The 20,378-nt window shown below is 35.6% G+C and overlaps 1 long non-coding RNA gene across 1 annotated transcript; it reads right to left on the bottom strand.

Moving 5' to 3' along the window:
- Positions 1 to 12,785: 12,785 nt before the first annotated feature.
- Positions 12,786 to 16,411, bottom strand: LOC111205708. The gene is made up of 3 exons (XR_007322134.1): positions 13,486 to 16,411; positions 13,123 to 13,395; positions 12,786 to 13,045 (listed from the first exon to the last, which is right to left on the bottom strand). It is a non-coding gene; the product is annotated as an uncharacterized LOC111205708 (long non-coding RNA).
- Positions 16,412 to 20,378: the final 3,967 nt, after the last annotated feature.

Below are 20,378 nucleotides of genomic sequence, written 5' to 3'. Positions count from 1 at the left end.
GTTTTTCACCTTCTTCATGCATTGAATGTTTTTGCTTATAAAAGACAAATCTTTCTTTAGAAAACTTTTTTTTTCCTTCGCACTTTTCTAACTTCAACCCACCAAACAAACATTCAATCTATCTTTGCTATAATCGTGAACATGTATGAAGATGAAAATGAAAACATATAGAGAAATAAAGATTCAAACATCTAAGTGAAAACCCTAGGGGGACATATGGCAATAGCATTTTAAATGATGACAAAGAAAGAAGGAAAGGCAAATAAATGTGAGAGAAGAAAAAAGACAAGACAAGTGTTGCGTGTGCCTTTTAGGCAAAAGCTTCACAATGCCAAAACCTAACCCCATGTCCCCATCCACTCAGATGAGTGAAAAAAGCTTACACAGCCAAACTTCAAATCGACACTAGATTTTTCTTTTCTAGTCCTTTAAAAACATTGCTTTTAGTTTTCTTTGGCATCTTTTGCTTAATGCATCTTCTATGTGCAAATATTCGATTTTTAGAATTTTTGGTGTTTCCTTGTAGTGGTTGTGGCTAAACATGGACCCCTCTTAGAGAAAACAATCTATTTTGTCTATATATGTTTGTTTCTAAAATATACCATTTATAACAATAGTTGATTGTTTTGATATATACTTTCTTCTTTGGAGGTTAGAGCATGTTTATCGATGTATCTTAACATTATATCTTAAATTAATTAGCATTAAAAAATTAAAACACAAGACGCGTCTCTTAATTAAGAGAGGCAGGAAACAGTCGCTAAGTGAAATGTGTCACACATCAATTGGATAGAGAAGAGGTGGAGAGTTGGTTCCGTCTCATTTCTTGTCTTGTATCTCTTTCTCTCGGTTTCTTTTCTCTCCGTAGGCGAAACGGCGACTTCTCTCCGTATCGGCGGTCACGTCTTTGTCGGTGGCTCTCTATCAGTTGGTTTTCTCCACTAAGGAAACCGGCGACCTCTCTCTCTCGTGGTGGTTCTCTGAGGCGAAGACAAAACGGTGAATCTTTATCGACTGCTCCGCCGAATCAAAAGGTAAAGCTGCGTTAATATGTATTTATGTTTGAATATTTCGATTATGCATGTCTTACATTGTGTCTTAATTTGAATCTTAATTTGTTTTGATATTTCATGTCTTTGTGTCTTTAGGTTGATTGATCAAGAGGCATAATCAAGGTTAAGGGACGATGAAGAAACTCGAGAGTGATGGTTTCTGGGTCACCGTGGCATTGTCTTGTGATAGTGGACAAGACACATTTCGATTGTTCATCAAGGTAAAAGCTATCACTTTCCTCTGTTGAATTTGATAAAACCTATGTCTTTACTGTCTTTAATTGGATAAAGCATTGTTTGTGATTTATGTTGCGATTGTTGGTTAGATTTTTATTGTTTGTACGTTATGTAGAGTGGACCGTAATGAAGACCACATGACTCCGGAAGACTCTGCACTATGACCACACGAAAGAAAGCTACACAATTGTTCATCAAGGTAAAAGCTATCTCTTTGCTCTGTTAAATTTTATAAAACCTTTCTCTTTGCTGTCTTGAATAGGATAAAGCATTGTTTGTGTTAGGTTAGGTAATAAATACAAGTTTAAGTGGTTACTGGTAGATTATGGTTGTAATAAATTGATTTTTATGGTTAGATAGAAATGAATGGCTAGATAGGAATGAATGGTGTAGATATATGTCAACTCGGGTTGGTTGTGATCAATGTGTTGAGTCTTTAAAAACATTTCTTCTCCTCTTTCTTCAAACCGTGTTCTTCTCTTCCCATTTTCTCAACTTTGTTCTAATTTCTTCTCCTATTTCTTTCTTTCTTGAACGTGCTTCGGTATGGATTTTTGTCCATCCACGCAAACTTCGAAGTTTGTTGACCTACTTAACAGTCAACAAACTATTTCCTTCGGTAACTTTGAAGATAGTATCGAACTATCTTCAAACTTTGGCGGCACTCCTGGAGCGCGTAGTGTCGAACTATCTTCAAACTTTGACGGCACTCCTGCAGCGCGTAGAGAAAGGAGGAAATGGACGCCTACGGATGATGTTCTCCTCATTAGCTCGTGGTTAAACACGAGCAAAGATTCTGTAGTTGGCAACAAGCAAAGATCATGAGCATTTTGGACACGAATTGCGGTCTACTTTGCGGCAAGTCCTCAAGTTTCTGGCTGTAAATAGAGAGAGGCTTGCCACTGCAAGCAGCGTTGGCACAAGATCAATGACCTCGTCTGCAAGTTTTGTGGATGCTATGAGGCTGCTACTAGAGAGAAAAGCAGCGGGCAAAATGAGAATGATATACTCAAATTGGCTCATCAGATATTCTACAACAACCACAACAAGAAATTTACACTTGAACACGCTTGGAAGGAGTTTTGGAACGACCATAAGTGGTGTGAGCTATCCACTGCCAAGAACGAAGGAAGCTCTAAAAAAGAAAATGTGAGGACGGGGCAGATTCATCAAGCTCTCGAGCAACTGAAGCCAAGCGTCCTCCGAGTGTTAAGGCTGCAAAGGCTAGTGGGAAGAAGACACTGGTAAAGGAGAATGCGGTGAATGAGTTTCAGAATATGTGGTCTATAAAACAACATGATTTGGCCATGAAAGAATGGTTGTCTAAGATGAGTCTACTTGACAGTCTTATTGCCAAAAAATAACCTTTAGCTGAGTATGAAGAAGCCCTCAAGAAGAAGCTAATTAATGACTTGTTGTCTAATTAGTTTAACTCTAAGTGTAGCTGTTTTAATTTTCATTGTTTTGTTCTTGTTATGCTACAATGCAGTTTAAATGTTCTGTGGTTTCATTGTTTCAAATGTAATCGGGTTACATGTTCTTGTTGCTAAATGTTCTTGTTGCCAAATGTTCTTGTTGCTAAAGGTTCTGATTTAGAGAGAGTTGTTGCTAAATGTTATGGTTGCTAAATGTTTTGTTTCTTCTAATACAGGTGAGACAGCTGCTGCTAACTACTGTGAGGTCACGTCATGATTTGTAGCAAGGAGAGGTCACGGAGTACACTACTGTGAGGTCAGGTCATGATTTTTAGCAGGGAGAGGTCACGGAGTACACTTGTTCTTGTATTATTGTGGTTTTTGTATGCTTGTATCACGAGAGAGAGAGACAGTCACGGAGTACACTTGTTCTTGTATTATTGCGGTTTTTGTATGTTTGTATCACGAGAGAGAGACAGTCACGGTTTGTACTCTTTTGCTAGACACACTCTTATAAGATTGAAGTTGTATTCTCACCATTTGCACCATTCTCTCTATTCTCTTTCAAAAAGAACTATCTCTTGTTTAAGTTGTATTCTCACCATTCTTCTCTTTATACTCTTTCTAGATTCTAACTTGTTCAAGTTTATATTCTCTCACTTCTATCTTGTTAACGAGAATCTTAAACATTTTTCATCTCTTTTATAAAAAAAACAAAACTTATAATCTCATGGCATCTTCTTCTCATAACAATTTTGAGGATTCATTTGATGAAAATTTTAATCAATGTTTTACTCAACATTTTGATCAAACATTCAAAAATCTGATCATTGATCATGGTGATGAAGAAGATGAAAGGAAGAGAAGAAGAAAAATGAGTTTTTATCGAACGAAATCGTGAAGAATGCCAGCTCCGGTTATGGAATGATTATTTCAGTGACACGCCAACATATCCTGAAAATATATTCCGACGACGATTTAGAATGACTAAGCCATTGTCCATGCGTATTGTTGATCACCTCTCCAATGAAGTTCATTTCTTTCGCCAAAAGAAAGATGGTCTCGGAAGGCTTGGTCTCTCTACACTTCAAAAGTGTACAACAGCTATACGTGTATTGGCATATGGTTATACGCTTGATGCAGTCGACGAATACCTCAGGCTCGGTGCAACTACTACTCGGTTATGTGTGGAAAATTTTGTAGAAGCAATCATAAATTTGTTCGGCGATGCGTACTTAAAAAGACCAACACTGGATGATCTTCAACGTCTACTTCATATTGGAGAGCTTCGTGGATTTCCCGGGATGGTAGGAAACATCGATTGTATGCATTGGGAGTAGAAGAATTGTCCCACCGCTTGGAAAGGGCAATATTCTCGTGGTTCGGGAAAACCCACAATCGTTTTAGAGGCGGTTGCTTCATATGATCTCTGGATATGGCATGCGTTTTTTGGACCTCCAGGTACCTTAAATGATATCAATGTTCTTGATCACTCTCCTGTTTTTGATGACATTATAAATGGTCAAGCTCCGCAAGTGAATTTCTCGGTCAACGGAAGAGAGTACCATTTGGCTTACTATCTCACCGATGGTATTTATCCGAAATGGTCAACTTTTATCCAATCTATTCCAATTCCAAAGGGCCGAAAGCAGTTTTATTTGCTCAACGTCAAGAAGCTGTTCGAAAAGATGTCGAGCGTGCTTTCGGTGTCTTACAAGCTCGATTTGCCATTGTTAAAAATTCAGCGGTTTTTTTGGATAAAATAAAGATTGAGAATATTATGAGAGCATGTATTATACTCCATAATATGATAGTATAAGACAAACGAAATGAATACACTCAATTTGATGTTTCAGATTTCCAACAAGGAGAAGGCAACAGAAGTTCACATGTCGATTTGACGTTTTCTACAGATATCCCTACAAATATCGCCAATATAATGAGTGCTCGAACTAGAATTCGTGATAGACAAGTGCATCAACAACTGAAAGTTGATTTGGTCGAAAATATATGGTGTCAATTTGGACGTGATCAAGACAACAACTGAGTTTCGATGCCTCTTTGAAATTATTATCGTCTATTTTATGTTTTTATGTTGTTTTTTTAAAAAAATATGTGTTTAATATAATATATGTTTTATTTAATAAATAAATTTTTGCTTCAATAAAAAAAATTTAATAATTTTATTTTAAGAAACATTAACTTAAGAAACTACCTTTGGAGAATTAATAGTAGGTGTTTGTTAACGTAAATTCTTAATTTACTTTTAACCTTTAAATAATGACTAAGAGCCCATTAAGGGGTTTTTGCTAAACATGCTCTTAGTGGTAGGGGTATCGAAAGCTTGAAAAGAAGAAGCGTTTCTTAGTCCTTTGTATTTGATAGTTTTTATTCTATATAATGATGATACAAAAGATAAATACTAATATATAACAGGTACCTTATTACTTATGAATATAATTTCATTTTTCGATTAACATTGGCTTCTTCTTTGTCCTAGCATTAGCATCTTTCAAAAAATTAATTTTCTTGTGCCACTATTTTGTTTTTCCATCTTGTCAAAGTATTATTTATTACCAAACTTTTGGCTTATTGATGCATCATTGACAAAGACTCTCGTTTGTCTTGTAATGAAATAGTCTTGGCAATTATTTGGGTATATTGTCTTTGTTTTAGTGTGAATATTTACTAATGATAGATCAACTGTTTTTTTTTTTGCAAAATTTCATGTTAGAAAATATTGATTTTCATTTTCTAATGGTCGGTCTCATATGGTTTTGTAGTCTTTAATTCTGACAAAACCCACTTGAATATTGTTTGGTGCATTATCAACATCTTCTAGCTTTCCACAATTCACTAATTTGTCGTTTACACTAAGATATTTTTTCTTTTGTCAATGGATTAGCATTGTCCTTTGTAGACTATTAAGTGCTTTGGACCAAAAGTAACTTTGATCGGTTACAGATTTTCGGTAGTGGTAATTCTGTTTAACTGATCTGATGGTGATTTTAAGGTGTCGGTCACATGTTTTTGTAAATAACAGAAATCGAATTGAATCATGCAAGCCAATTTACAAAAAAAAAAAAAAAAAAAAGAAATCGAATTGAATTTAGTTGTTGGCCGGTAAGTTATAATATATTGACAAAATAAGTATACATGCAGAGAGGGGTCATAAGAGATAATATACATCTTATATATTAAAATAGAAGTCACAATCTTGATTCATGTTTGTTTTTTTTTAAATGGATCTAATGGACATATTCCTAAAAAGTCATGTTACATTTAATCTCTGATTTTATCATTTAAATTTTGGGTCTACCAGAAATTTTTATTGAGCTATCAATAATTGGATTTAAACAATAGATGATCCACTGGATTTATAGATAGTATAAATTAAATAAATATAATTTAATATTGTAATACTATACCTCCACATGTTAATTATTTAAATATTTATCGATGTTAACTTTTAAAATTATAAATATTTTTTTAAAATAAAAAAATCATATTATCTAACAATGATTAATCTTTACTACTTTAAACCAATGAAAACAAATTTTAAACTATATAGTTTACTAAATTTTTGATTATTTACTCGGTAATATAAATCTATGAACCGAAAAGTTTAATTTTTTAAATTTTTTCTAAATTGGTGAAATGTTACAATATTTTTGAATATGACAATAAAATAATATTTTACTAATCTTTATATATATAGTTACGATTTTAATAATGAAATAATAATCTGAAAATATATATATATAAAAAGATACAAATATATGTTAAAGTTTGAAACAATCTATTCAATGAAAGAAATATACCGTAAACTTATTATGTTTTAAAAATTGAAAGACACATATATATTATAATATATATCAATTTAGAATTGAAAACAAAATGTTTATATAAAAATAAATGAAAACAAAAATACGTGTATATAGTATAAACTGATATATTAAACTCACAATCAACCACGTTGTAAGGATTTCAAAAATTATGTGGAAGGTTAGAGGGAAATAATCTGATTATATAATCTAGGAAGAAGTTAAAGAATGGAAAGTTTAATAGAGATGCACATCGACAAAAAAAAATAGAAATGCACAGATTTGAAGAAAATAGAAAGAAAAAAAGAGAGAGAGAGAGGAACGAAAAGACAAAAGCATTGAACAACAATGCATACTCTTTGTCTTTATTAGTCTACTAGTGGTTTGTCCGCGCGTAGCGCGGAGCGGCTGTCTATTGTTGTAATTTGGTTTTTCTTCGATGTATCTTGATTGGTGGATGGTATTTTGAAAGTTTAAGTTATATGTTAGATGATGAACCAATATTTGTATCCATGGTGTTTCTAATGGTTTTATGTTTTAAGTAGTATAGGTAGATAGTAAGAAAGCTGTGAATTGTATAAAATAGTCTCGGCATTTGTAGTTTAATTTTAGGAAGAATCTTATTTTTTTGTCATGTATTATTTGTCTTTATTGATGTTATTTGTTTTTATATAATAAAATAATGGTGTGAATGAAAAATATTTATTAATGAGGATAAATTATTAATTAATTTTTTTCTGAAAATGAAAAAACAAAGTAGAAAATACTACGCAAATAAAATTGGAAATTAAAACATGATATTCCATGTTATTACTTTTATTGAGGGTGGAATCATAGATTACTTTCCCTACATATTCGGCAGTTTTTGTTTGTACGAAGCGATTGATCAATGCATGTAAAATGAAAATTATGACCACAAGTAAGAGAGCAAAGTTTGTTTCCATAGTTGTAATTTCCGAAGCATATAGTGCATATATCATTTTCTTCTTCTGTAGTTGGAGGCCTATTTGTTTCCTCTAGATCTGTGATGATAAGATCGACGTCAAGTCTTGCAGTCGCATTTTGGTTGTAGTCCCAAATGGTAAGAGTAACTTGGAGAACATTAGTTATGGTATTGTATCTGTTTGGTAGTTTATTCATCACGTATTCAGTAGTCTCTTGAATAAGCAAGGTTGAACCGGGGGGGGGGGGTGAATGCGATAGTATGTTAGCATGAATTCCATGTACTCAGTTGTTCAGTCTTTTAAATTACCTTGATTGTCAATGATAAACGGTAGCTGAAAATCAATGATAGATTGTTATGTGTTGGGCCTGTGGATGTAGACTTGTAGTGTTTGCCGTGGATTTGCTCCTGTAGATTACGTTTGGTGTGAGAGCTGATAAAAGAGAAATGGCTCGTTATTCATGGTGTAGTATTTTGTGTGAGGATAAGTTGTTATAGAAGGTGAGTTTAGTTTTTTTTTTCTTTAATTCTTTTATTTTTAGTTTAACGGTCCATTTATTCATGGGTGTTAACATTTTGAGTCAATGGTTTGTGATAAGTTTTGATGTTTTGTCTACGTTGAGTTGTTACTTATTCCGAATGTAAAATGATGTATAGTGTGTATTTGTATGAGAGCTGGATAATATTAGTTATTTTTTGTATTTGTATCTCATAATGAGGTTTTTCTTAGTATAATAGATGTTCGTTTAGAAATATATTTGTTTTTTTTTGCAGACGGTGGGCCCGTGTCAGTTATACCGAGAACTCTTCATGTAGTGTAGTTTATATGTATGTAGGTTCTGTTTTGGTTTTTGTGAGATAGAATGAGGGGATTTTTTTATTTAATTTGATAGTGAAAGTAGAAATACAAAATGTATATGGTTGTACATTTTATATATATAGATATAGGTTATACCAATAGGGCTTGTGTGTGGATAACTTAAACGAAATTATATTATTACATGAAGGATAATCGGTTTGAGTAACCATTTTTAAAGCTGAAAAATTTATAGATTCCATGCATTAGTCATGGGCCAATAAATAAACATAAAGGACCAATAAATTATCATAAAACTCAGTTAATCGGCAAGCTAGAAACACCAACGAAAAAAAAGAAAGAAGAAGAAGATCCACGAGTTTGAAAGAAAAGGAAAAAGAAGAAGATGTCTCTCTGATCGACACATGTCGCAAAATGAGGATAGGAAGGATGACGTAGCGTATTGTGGAGTCTTTCTAGTCAACTTTATTAGTATAGATTTAGTTGTGGTGCGTCAATTGATTAATTGATGTGCTCTATTTTCTTTTTCAGTTTAAAAGCCATATACATGTAAGTATAACTTAATTAGATATTTTATATTTTTCTGTGTAATTTATACATACTTATTTTTATTTTCTGAGTTATCATATAAGCATGAACTCTAACTAACTTTTTTACTATTAAAAGTATTTATTTATATAATTTTACTATAGTAATATATACACATATGAGTTTTCAACACATATTATATGAGTTTTCAACACATATCCGCTATTTGATTATAAGTAAATCGTTAGTTCTGGTTTTATTTGTTTTTAGTTCCTGATATAAATTTAAAATAAAGTATTTATCCATTTGTATTAATTTTGTACTTTATAGAAACTCAAGATTGGGATACCTAGAAACTTACTTTATAGAAATTATGTTTCCATGTAACATAGCTAGAAACTTATGATAGCTAGAAACATAGCTAGAAACTCATGATATAAATTTTGTTTCCATGTAACATAGCTATAAACTTACTTATATCATATTTATATTATATGATATAAATTTAAAATAAAGTATTTATTCATTTATAATAATTTTGAAATAATTTCATATTAAAACTGTGAAAATACACAAAAGTTAAGTTTAAAAGAAATTATTATATTAATTATTTTCAATACTTCATAAATAATTGACACAATATATTTGAATATATGATATATGTTAAATAAAAACATCAATACATAAAGATAATTTATAGTATTAATTTTAATATTTATATTCTCTCTGTTCATTACTATTAAAATTTGTATTTTATATAAATTAAAAACTATGATTATATTTTTTATTGATATATGAAATTGTATTCTTTTTTTAAAGAACGGAAGCGTGATTCCAAAACGAAATCATAAGCTTCCAATGTGTTTTTAAAGAGAATATTTTAGAAACGTTTTGGAAGCGAGATTCTGTAAGCTTCGAATTTCGATTCCGGTCCCAAAAGGGGAAGCGGACGTCCGATGAAGCTTTTGTGCAACGTAGGTTTCTCTAGTTGGAAAAGTAAGCAAGATTTCGTATCAAAACAGTTAACAATATACATAATCAACTAAAAGATCATTCTCTAGCGGATTTTTCTGAATGAAGTTTAAATACATATAAATTATTACTATTAGAATGTAGTTGGAATTATTACTATTAGAATTTTGGTTCAATCAAATTATAGCTAGTATGTGACAACACCATGTTATTGCATTAGACGAACATCAAACAACCAGCTGACGACAAAACTGATTTTAATGGATTATGAACTTTCGTTAGAACTTTTTGGTTGACAAAATTTCTTTAATATCATCAAACCCGAAAAGTAGCTTTTCATTCTTTCATATTGATACGACTTTTTTATTATTTACAGTGGACGTACTATACAAGAGACATGATGTTTGTAACTCAAGAAAAACAATAATGAAGTAGAAATGGATAATTTGAGGGAGAGTAATTTGAAACTAAGATTGTTATGTGAAAGGATGCCACTGATAGTTACTTTGAAACATATAGAAGTGATGTAGCAAATCATTTGCTGGCATTAATTTATGATTCTTTATGAGAGCTCTTATTCTTTGTTATGTACCTAGATATAAAATTCTGACAATTTAAAACTAAAACTATTTTTTCTTGCAAGAGAAATAATCATGCAAAAAAAAGTTGGATCTTATGCAAGGGAAAAGAGCCTGCATAATAATTGAACCCGATCACATCTTTATTATGAGTAAGACTACTAATCATTTATTTGATTTAGAAAATAAGATGATCTAGCTGTAGGAAGAATAAATATACAAACTTTTTAGTTTTTCTTTTCTTTACATGTAAAAAGAATGAAGAAAAATAGTTGTCAATCTCTTGTGTTGAGCATAGTGGCTGCATTGCGACTTGCGCAGTGCCCTGCAAATGATATTATTATTAGTACTAGGGTGTGCCCGCGCTATGCGCGGATAGTTGTTTATTTGTTTGGACTATAACAATTTAAATCAAATTGGATTATATATTGGTCATCCATCAGTTCAATTGGTTAGTTTCGGGTTTTAGTGATTTTTTAAATATGAATATTTTTACAAATCTAAATCGAATTGTCAGATCAGCGGATTAACCGGTTAGACCGCGGGTTTGGGTTGAATTCAAAAGCATTGATTTAAATGCAAAAATATTATAAATACACAAAATTCTTACAAATTAACAAAATATTTGTTAAGTTATAAAATAATAATCGCGGGTCAAGATCGGAATCTAAAATGGTTAGTTATCCGTTAACATGTTTGCAGAAACAAATTGGTCAGTATATTTTCTATAAGGGGGGGATCATCTCCCCACTTATTTGCCGAGCTTTGATTATAAGATATTAATTTCTTTAACGGCTGTTGTATAAGATGGATCATTTTGGCGTTTGATCTTTTTCATATTAGTTAATAAAGTTATCAATAATGTGTATTATGGGTTCCACAACTTGTAATAATCTTATAATTATGTAAAAACATAATATTGGTGTTTGATCTTTTGAAAGTGATAAGATGTATTGTGAGTATTTATGAGTAAAATGATTTTTAAATGTTTATAAAACATGTCAAGTTTAAAGATGCCCACGGATTTGCCTAATTTGATTGTAAAGAAGTTGTATGATATCTATTTTATTTCAGTACTCAAAATCGCTTAAATATTAATAGTATCTTGGAAATTAAATGATTTTATGTAACTAAAAGTTGATGGTGATTATCTCAAGTAAAAGAGTGTTACGAAAGTTCGTAAAATCAATTCACCGCTGGTAAAGAGGCAGTATTATTGAGGATTTAGAAGAAGCAACCTAAATCTTGGTCTCATCTATAGTTTTATTTTCTCTCTGACATTGATAGTTATTATTTTGTCTGCTTTCACCAATGTTTTGCCGTTCGAGTGTCAATTAATAAATTAGAGGCCATTATACAAAGGCCATGGATTTATGTCTCATTTTCTGTCTTTGCTAAGAGTGTTGTATGAGAAAATAGTTTTTTGTGTCGTTTTAAAGTTCAAATCTTCACCAGGTAACAATATCAGAACTCGGAAGCATAATATATATTTAATCAGAGGGGGGACAAAGTGTCCTAACCCTTTCTTGAAAACATAAAGAAGTTCAAATCTTCACCGAGTAACAATACCAGAAACAAACTAAACATTTATTTAGATGGTGGACTTAAGTGTCCTAACCCTTAGTTGAAAATATAAAGTAATTTTAAAAAAAAAGCCAAAGCTTAAGTGAAAATGATGGGTATAGGTGAAAATGATGGGTATGCTACTCCATGGTGCTCGACGCAGAAGTCTAAGCATTGCAGGCTTTCTTGGATGGATTCTCTGTTGGTGATCCATGAGGGTCATCAACATTCTCAACAATGGATTCCTTCTACTCAGTGTTTGATGTTGGCTGCACGCAGCTGATGTTTCTATGGGCTCATCACCAGCTTTCGGGGGATTACCACCTGTAGAGGAGTCACCAAGATGGTACTTGCAAGAAGCACAATTTGCTCCATGCATATCATCATCATGATTGTTACCACCACCCTGTTGACAAACAATATAACTTTAGTAGTTTGTTGTTTAATGAGAAAAAGAAAGCGATAATTTGTTGATGACTTATATGCGGTGCAAAGGTAGGACCCGAGATTCTCTCATTGTGGTAAAAAATCCTAGCGACGGTGAAGGACTTATGGTGGGATGAGAAGTTGGCCTCATTGAGCTTGAGATGGAATATGTATGTATTCCCAACAATGTCCTGGAGCAATTGTGGAAATTCATAGCCGGCTGGGTCTTGATCACCCTGTCCCTGAAATTGTTGGAAATACGTTTTAGCAAATACCAATTCACTAACATGCAAAAATAGTCTGTCACTTTATCTATTAGAAAGGCACAAACCATTGGATTCGCAACCTCTGCAGCCCTGACACATGTCAGCTTGGTCATAGCAGAGTCAAATGCAACAAACAAAGCTGTATCTTCACCTTCGCCCACCAGCATCTCAACCTGGTACCGTATAAAACATATTTGTACATGGTCAGTTTAAATAATTGATATCTTTATGCTAAGTAAGATGATGACGTAAATTTATAAAACAACCTGACAACCCCAACAACATTTACATTGAAACATGTAGAGCATGTGAAGAAATAAATTCCTCGCTGGAGCTTCTTCGAACACTTGGCACATGAGATGTAACACCATATGTTTGAAGTTTCCAGAGAAACAATTGTGGCTTTGCATAAGAGCTCAATAGCCTGCGTGCAAATGAGTGTCATGGGTCAATCTCCAGGACATCAGGGAGGTTGAGAAAGTTTAAAAGTAGAAATCATACTTGTGGGGTGTCTCCAGAACGTAGATGTTCAACTCCCATACTGAAATAGCCTCCAGCTTTTGCACACCACGGTATTGCTTCTCACTGGTGGAGTCATTGCTGGAAGACAGCCTGAAAATGGTATGAAATAAGTAGATGGATATAGGCATATGTATCATGGGCCTTATATACGTGTGGAAAAAGTAACGTATTCCTCAAATAAGCTCTGGCTTGCTATCACATCATTGTCAAAGTAAAAGTGTATCCCAGAAGTTGAATTGAGGAAAAGACGACCTAAAGTTAATGGTTTAAATATGTGAGAATTCTTTTCAGAGTGACCTAGAGGTATGTAAACGTGGCCATGTATTTTTAAGAATCACTCACCTCCCATAAACTTGGGGTTGATGTTGGTTGCTACCATCACTTTAGGGTGGACAACACCAGCTTCTAGTCTCATGTGGAGGATTTCAGCCACGCTGCCGAAAACACTAACGCATACAGTTGATTCCCTGCAAAGGAAAGTTCTTTATTTAGAAATTACCAGCACCAGTGACAATTTTTTTTTTTGAAACAAAGCATTAATTTGTAGGTTGTGAGAGAATTTACTTATCTAGCCGAATGTTAATCAAAAAACCCTGGGTGGTCTGAGTGTGATCATTGTATGTTGCCCTGATGTTTCAAACCTCCCCAATGATGTCTGAAATAGAAAGGGTGATTGGTATAAGATGTCTGAATTAAAATTTCTGAGTAAGTACAAAGAAAAAGCGGAAGACAGACTTGGTAGCTCGACGTTAGTATTAGCCAAAGCCATGAGTTGATCAACACTACGGAACCTAAACATTTCCGATGGAATCAGGTTTGCAACAATAGTCACTTCGTCCATCTTCGTAAACTCGTCAAGTCGGATGGCGACGATGGAATCACAGAGCTTGAAATGATTGTTTCTCCTCGTAACATCAAGCCACTAAGCTCGTAGTAGCTCCCTCCCTGAATGAGTTCAGACGATGAACAGATACAAACGCTTGGATGTGAGAGATGACTGCAGGATGTGCAAATTTGTCAGTAAAATTAAACCACAGTAAACAAAACGTAATAAGAAGAATGAAACAATTATAGTATTGAAACCAAAAACGAAATAATAACAACGACGAAACAGTTCAAGTGCAACAACAACCCCTTATGATCCAAGAACAGCATGTCAACACCCATGAGTTCACCAGCTTTCTTCACATTTCTAGCTTCCCAAAAATGGTTCGAGTGCAACGCCCCGGCTTACTCGGAAAGAGAGATCTTGGAAGCGGCCATTGTTCTTGCAAGAGGTTTTCTAAATTTTTAGTAGAGGGGAGCGATGAATCAGTGGAAATCATAGCTTCGGAGAGATCAGAGAGAAGCTGAAGAGCACGGATGGGGTGAAGTAATAAGACGTAGTGGGGATCGATTTAACTATGATTGAATGCGAACCTTTATGAGAGAGTCTTAAAGAGCGTTCCAGCGATTACTCAGACCTACGGCTTGAGGAATAGAGAGTTCTTAGGGTTTTGTCGTCAGGTTGATAAAAAAAAAAGCTTTGCCGTGGATTATTGATTGGGCCAAAAAACAGGCATGTACAAAACGTGGGTATATATGGATTTATAAAGATTCAGATAATAAATGGATATGACATGGCAAAATAGAGATTTCTTATTGGTTGATTTAATTGACTGACGTGGACAGTCTCAATGGAGCTCATATATCCCTTTTAATATAGTATTGATTTTCGTTGTTATAACATACATTATTGTGAATAACTATTTCAAAAAGCATTGTCAAAGATCATGAGAGATCTACCAACGTAGTTCTTTGAAATTGAAGGAGAAAGAGAAAAACAGAACATTATTGAATCAAAAAATTCTAACCAACCATTAATTCTTCCAAAATATTCCACTTTTGAGTCATGAGACTGTCATGACTGTAGGTTAAAGCTAATATATGCAGATGCTTGGGAAATGAGACTTACATGATGGAGTGTAAGTCTAATATGGCTGAAAGTAATTCCCTTTGGCGATGCTGCTTTCAGTGGACACTCAGCTTGTCCAGGTAACTGTGGAGACATACATTGTTCCTTATTTGAACATGGACCGATCTGATAAGCACCACTGAAGGAGATAACGGTCTAGTTCCATAAGCCGAGCTTGATCTCGTAGACGGTTCAGTTCGATGCAAAGGGCTTGCACCTTAAATAGATTGAAAAAATATGACTTGATAATATAAAAGAAAAATAAAAAATGAAAAATAAAAACAACACACAGCATCACCTGGTAAGGGTTCCAAGGCTTCCAGCTTGTGTATGAAACGATACCAAGAGGAAGATCTATTTGGATGTAACCATATTTTTTTGGATGTAACCATTGAACTGATAAAAGCTGAAGTCTTGCTATGACTACTCCAAATTGCTGGGACGAAGGAACGGACGGAGGCTGAAGTGAAGGGAATCGTCAATCACAACATCTTTGAGTCCACCACTTGCAGCCTAATAATAGAGAAAGAGAGAGGGATTAGATAAATCACACAAGGTAAAACTTTTAGAAACACATTAATACCTTGCTTCGAGCTCTTAAGGTAGATGTGAAACCTCATCTTTTGGTAACATGTGGTCTGCAAGATTTCTCATCTTCTTCAAGGCTGGTGATAACAACAACCTCTGCCTTCCTCGCAATATCCTGAAGAGATATGTTACATTTTTTATTTTTTTTTTTAAAAAAAATATGAGTTGCAAGCAAATGTGATGATAAATACACAAGAAAGAGAATAATCACCTTTCCGGTTGGAATGTTGACGAGATTACCAATGCTTCCAAGAGCCTTTTGGTTTTGTATTACAACATTCTTCGGTTTGACTTCGCCTAAATGCATCAGACAAACTAACTAATCAATTCCGTAACCAAATACACAAACTTTGTAAACTCATAGATCAAACCCAATCAAAACTTGTTTACAATCCGAATCTAAACAGAGAACCCACACATAGAATCAAGAAAACAATAAGAACAAACAGCGAGTCAACAACCTACAACTCCTCTAGGATCATAGACTTTTGACGCCATTGATGAAGATTCTTCCTTCTCTCTGATCTCAAGTAAAGATCCTCCTCCGATACTGCCTTCAACTTGGAAAGAGAGATCTGGGAAGTGGCCATCGTTCGTGCATGAGTGTTTCTGATTTTTGAGTAGAGAGAAGCTATGAATCTGTGGAAACCATCAAGTCGAAGATGCCTATATATAGGTTCGAAATCGCGAAGAAAATGAAGAGGGCGAATTCGGTGAAGTAATGAGACGTAGTGGGGGGTCGATGTAGAAACCCATTAAAAAAAAAAAAAAAAAAAAAAAAGAATGGTCGAGTATCTTTTGGGTGGTCTAGTCGCGGACGATCAAATTGTTTTTGTCTGAACCATGAGTCAAGTATGCCGCTATACAATGGTTAGACAATGTAGTAGATTGATTCAAATAATGTTTGAAGCAAGACACTTTTGGAAGCACAACAGGAAGACCGGAAAAAGGGCGAAAAACCCTAAATTTCGGTATTATGAAATTTTTTGAAGAAGCCGAAAGCTCGGTAAATATTTTTCCTCAAGATCAGAGTCCCAGTAGGGTTTATTAAAAATACTCAGGCCATCAGAATGGGCGTAGAAAAATATTTGGGATTGATCGCGGGACGAAAATTCACCGGAAAGGCCGAAATAGGCCGAATCGACCGAGAAGCTCGAGGTGGCTTGATGTGTATGTGTTCAGGACGTGGTGGCAGGCTCTTGATAGTGTATGTGTCAAGGGAAGCAGGAGGTGTTGCAGTACATGCAACCTGTACATGCAAGTAGACATGTGGAGCATGAGGTGGAACGGCCAAGCACGAGGTGTTGCGATGCATGCGACCGAAACATGCGGCCAGCCATGTGTGAGATGGGGTGTCGACCTGCATGCACTTCAGTCATGCAGCAGGCCATCTGGACGTGGGGTGTGTCATCCTGCATGAGACTGAGGCATTCAGCCAGCCATGTGGAGCACGAGGTGGAACGGCCAAGCACGAGGTGTCGCGATGCATGCGACCGGGCCATGCGGCCAGACATGTGGAGGACGTGGTGTCAGCTTGCATGGGAGCAGGCCATGCATTCAGACAGGTAGAGGGCGTGGTGTCAGCTTGCATGTGAGCAGGCCATGCTGAAGGACATGTGGAGCACGAGGTGCCGCCGCACATGCGTCTGGAGCCATGCGAAGCGACACACGGGCTGCCACACGGCTTGTTCCTGATTGGTTGCTGATTCCTATAAATAGGCCACGACCCCCTCTCATTTCAAACCATCCAGAACACATCAAACCTACTTCAAAACATAAAGAGAAAGCAAAGAAAGAAAGATCGAGTTTCGATAGTTTTCGAGCGATTTAGGCAGTTTTCGAGAACAGTTGCTCTGCCGATTTTGAGTCAGCACTTGGAGAAGGTTCTTTTCAAGTGAAGAGAGATCATTCTAGTGGAGACCAGTTCAAGTGGAGTTCAGTCAAGAAGAGGGTCTACTTGTGAAGGTCGGGAAAGGGTTCGGATCGCAGAAGTCGGGTTTGGGGTCAAGGCCACGGTCAACCAAAAACTGTGAGTTATGTTCAATTGATTGCTGATTTGTTTTCATGCAGGTTCCCGTTACTTGGAAGTTGGATCATGGCAGGTGGCCGGGTCTAACTGAGTAACGGTTTGATTAGTTAATAGTTGAGGTTTGGTTGATTGAGTTGATGGCATGCTTAGTTGTTTGAGAACCGTAGTAGCATGCTAATGGTTAGGTTGATTGGTTAGTTAGCGAATGCGGAATGCTTAGATGATATCGCTAAGTTGTGGATAGTTAGGTATTCTGGAATTAGTCTTTATGCTAGATTCTGGAATATGATTGATTGTGTTAATTTGCGATTAATACTAGGAACCTTGTGTTATTTTTACCGGGTTTAGTATTAATCATATTTTGGCCATATAGCATATGTGTAACCCACAATGCTAGGCATGTTTGAGGTGGAATGTGTTGATTGTGTGGTGATTAATATTAGGAACCTTGTGTTATTTTACCGGGTTTAGTATTAATCGTATATTGGCCGATAGCATTTGTGTAATCCACAATGCTAGGCATATTGGGGTGAGTTAGTGTTCCTTCAGACCTCGTACCCGGCGGGTTCAAGGAAACCCCTTATTCGCTGGACCGGGAAGACTCAGATAGACGGGGTCATGGCCTATGGCTGAGTGATTACACGACGGTGTAATGTGGCAGTGACCCGAAGGACTGTGGGCTGTCGCGCGATGACCCGAAGGACTGTGGGCTGCGGTCGGTTGAAAGTTCCTTCTTCTGGCCTTTGTGGTAGGAAGATAGGATATTGCCGATAGTGAAGGAGGAACATAACGTCACCATGGCCCGAGTTTGTTATATATATAAAATCGTGTTTTGGGTTGTTAAACCCTAATTTATTTCGAAATTGAGTTTGGTGGTGAGCTAGCATAATGCTAGTTATCTTACAATCTTTTTCCTGCTGCGTATTTCTGATATTGCTTATTGTTATTGAATTGTGTTGTTAGGTGAACCTCTCGCTTTAGATTGTTTGGGGTGGGATAGCGAGGGGTTGTATTTGTTAGTTGGGGATTGTAACTCGCTGAGTAATGCTAAATTACTCACTCCTCACTCGTTGTTGTTTCAGGTGACCAGTAGCGAGCTTGTAGAGGTCGCGGGAGGCTAGGCTGGCTGGTGTAGATTTGCATCTTTTTGCTTAAGACGCTTTCAGACTATAAGTATGTATTTTCGCTTTCTTGGCATGCCCCTACTTGTGTAATATTTTGTGTATTGAAAACCAGATATTATATAAGATAAATAAAGCGATGTTTTGTGTAAATGTCTTGTTGTTCTGATATTAGCTTGTCCAAGCTAACATAACGTCAGATCGGAGTACGGGTTGAGAAGCCTTAGGCTTTGGTCCGACGGGACGTGTTAGCGGGCGGACTCGCCTAATCACGAATTGCACTTTTCGTGACCTTGGCCGGATCGGCCATTAACCCGTCATGTAGCGCTCCCGATCCTTGGTAGACGATCGGCCCGTCGGTCATGTTCTTGTTTGATTGTTGGCCGGTGGTTCGACCTATGCCTATAACGGTTTGGGGGTGTTACAGTCGACTTAACTGAGATTGAATGAAAGGTTTTACGGAAACAGATGCGTTACAGAGGTGGTGGTCTGAGTTTCGAAGAAACAAAGAGCGAGAGAGGAGAAGAAAAGCTCGGGTAGCAGCCGGAAAACCTAAACAAAGATGAGCCGTCTTTGAATTTTCAGAGAAAGAGCCCACTGAGCAAATAACATAAGTAGCCCAACAAATTCAAAACATAATAAGCAGCTATTCAGTATTCACGACAGAGAGCTGCCACGTGTCGTTTTTTAAGATGCTCTCTGCTGACGTGGCGCATCGTGGAGGAACTATAGTCAACTTTATTATTTATTATAATAGATAGATAGATACCTAAGTCCGAGAGAGTAAAGAAGACACAGGACCTTTCATCTTGAAATTCTCAAAATCTAAAACCCCACAAATCACGAATAAACATCTTCTCTCTCTCTCTCTCACTTATCACTTGCGTTCATCATCAACTCGTCATCATGTTTTCATCTTTCTTGTCAGATCTTGTTGGTGACAACTCCCATAAGAAAAAAAGAGAGAGGAGGTTGATGATGGTGGAAAACAATATTGCAAATCTATGTCACATACGAAGATAGTGTGCACTTGACATGCATACTACTTATTTGCAACGTGCATAAATTATAGGAACTCACCGAGTGTTAGAATCGCATGCCGTTTACTGGGTGCAAGCGAAAACAATTTGTATTACCTGTTTTGTCATAAACGACACATCATCCTCAGGAATATGGGCTCTTAACCTTTGAGGCTTTCATCAAAGCAAATAATAGCAAATAATGGTTTTCGCAAAAAAGAAAATCAAAGTAATGATGGGCGTTTATCTTTACAGTTAACGGAGATGGAAGAGTTCTTGTGGGCTGTGTAAAACGGCTTTTATAAGCCCATAATATTATATCAGTAGGCTAGTGATGTTGTAGAACCACCGTTAGAAGGCGTCAGTCAATTTACAAACGCCGTTAAAAGTCAAGAGAAAATTGTTTGTGGTTTTTGAATTGTTTTTTTGGTTTTAGTTTTTCTAAAAGCCATTTTTTTTACAATCAAGTTTTTAGATAAATAAATTCCCTGTAATTTAGGAAAACTGGTATTTTCCTCTGTTCT

The sequence above is a fragment of the Brassica napus genome, chromosome C4 (assembly GCF_020379485.1).
Source record: "Brassica napus cultivar Da-Ae chromosome C4, Da-Ae, whole genome shotgun sequence".
In the NCBI taxonomy this organism is placed as follows: Eukaryota; Viridiplantae; Streptophyta; class Magnoliopsida; order Brassicales; family Brassicaceae; genus Brassica; species Brassica napus.
Note: the sequence above shows the minus strand (reverse complement) of the source record. Positions and strands in the feature narration are given on the sequence as shown.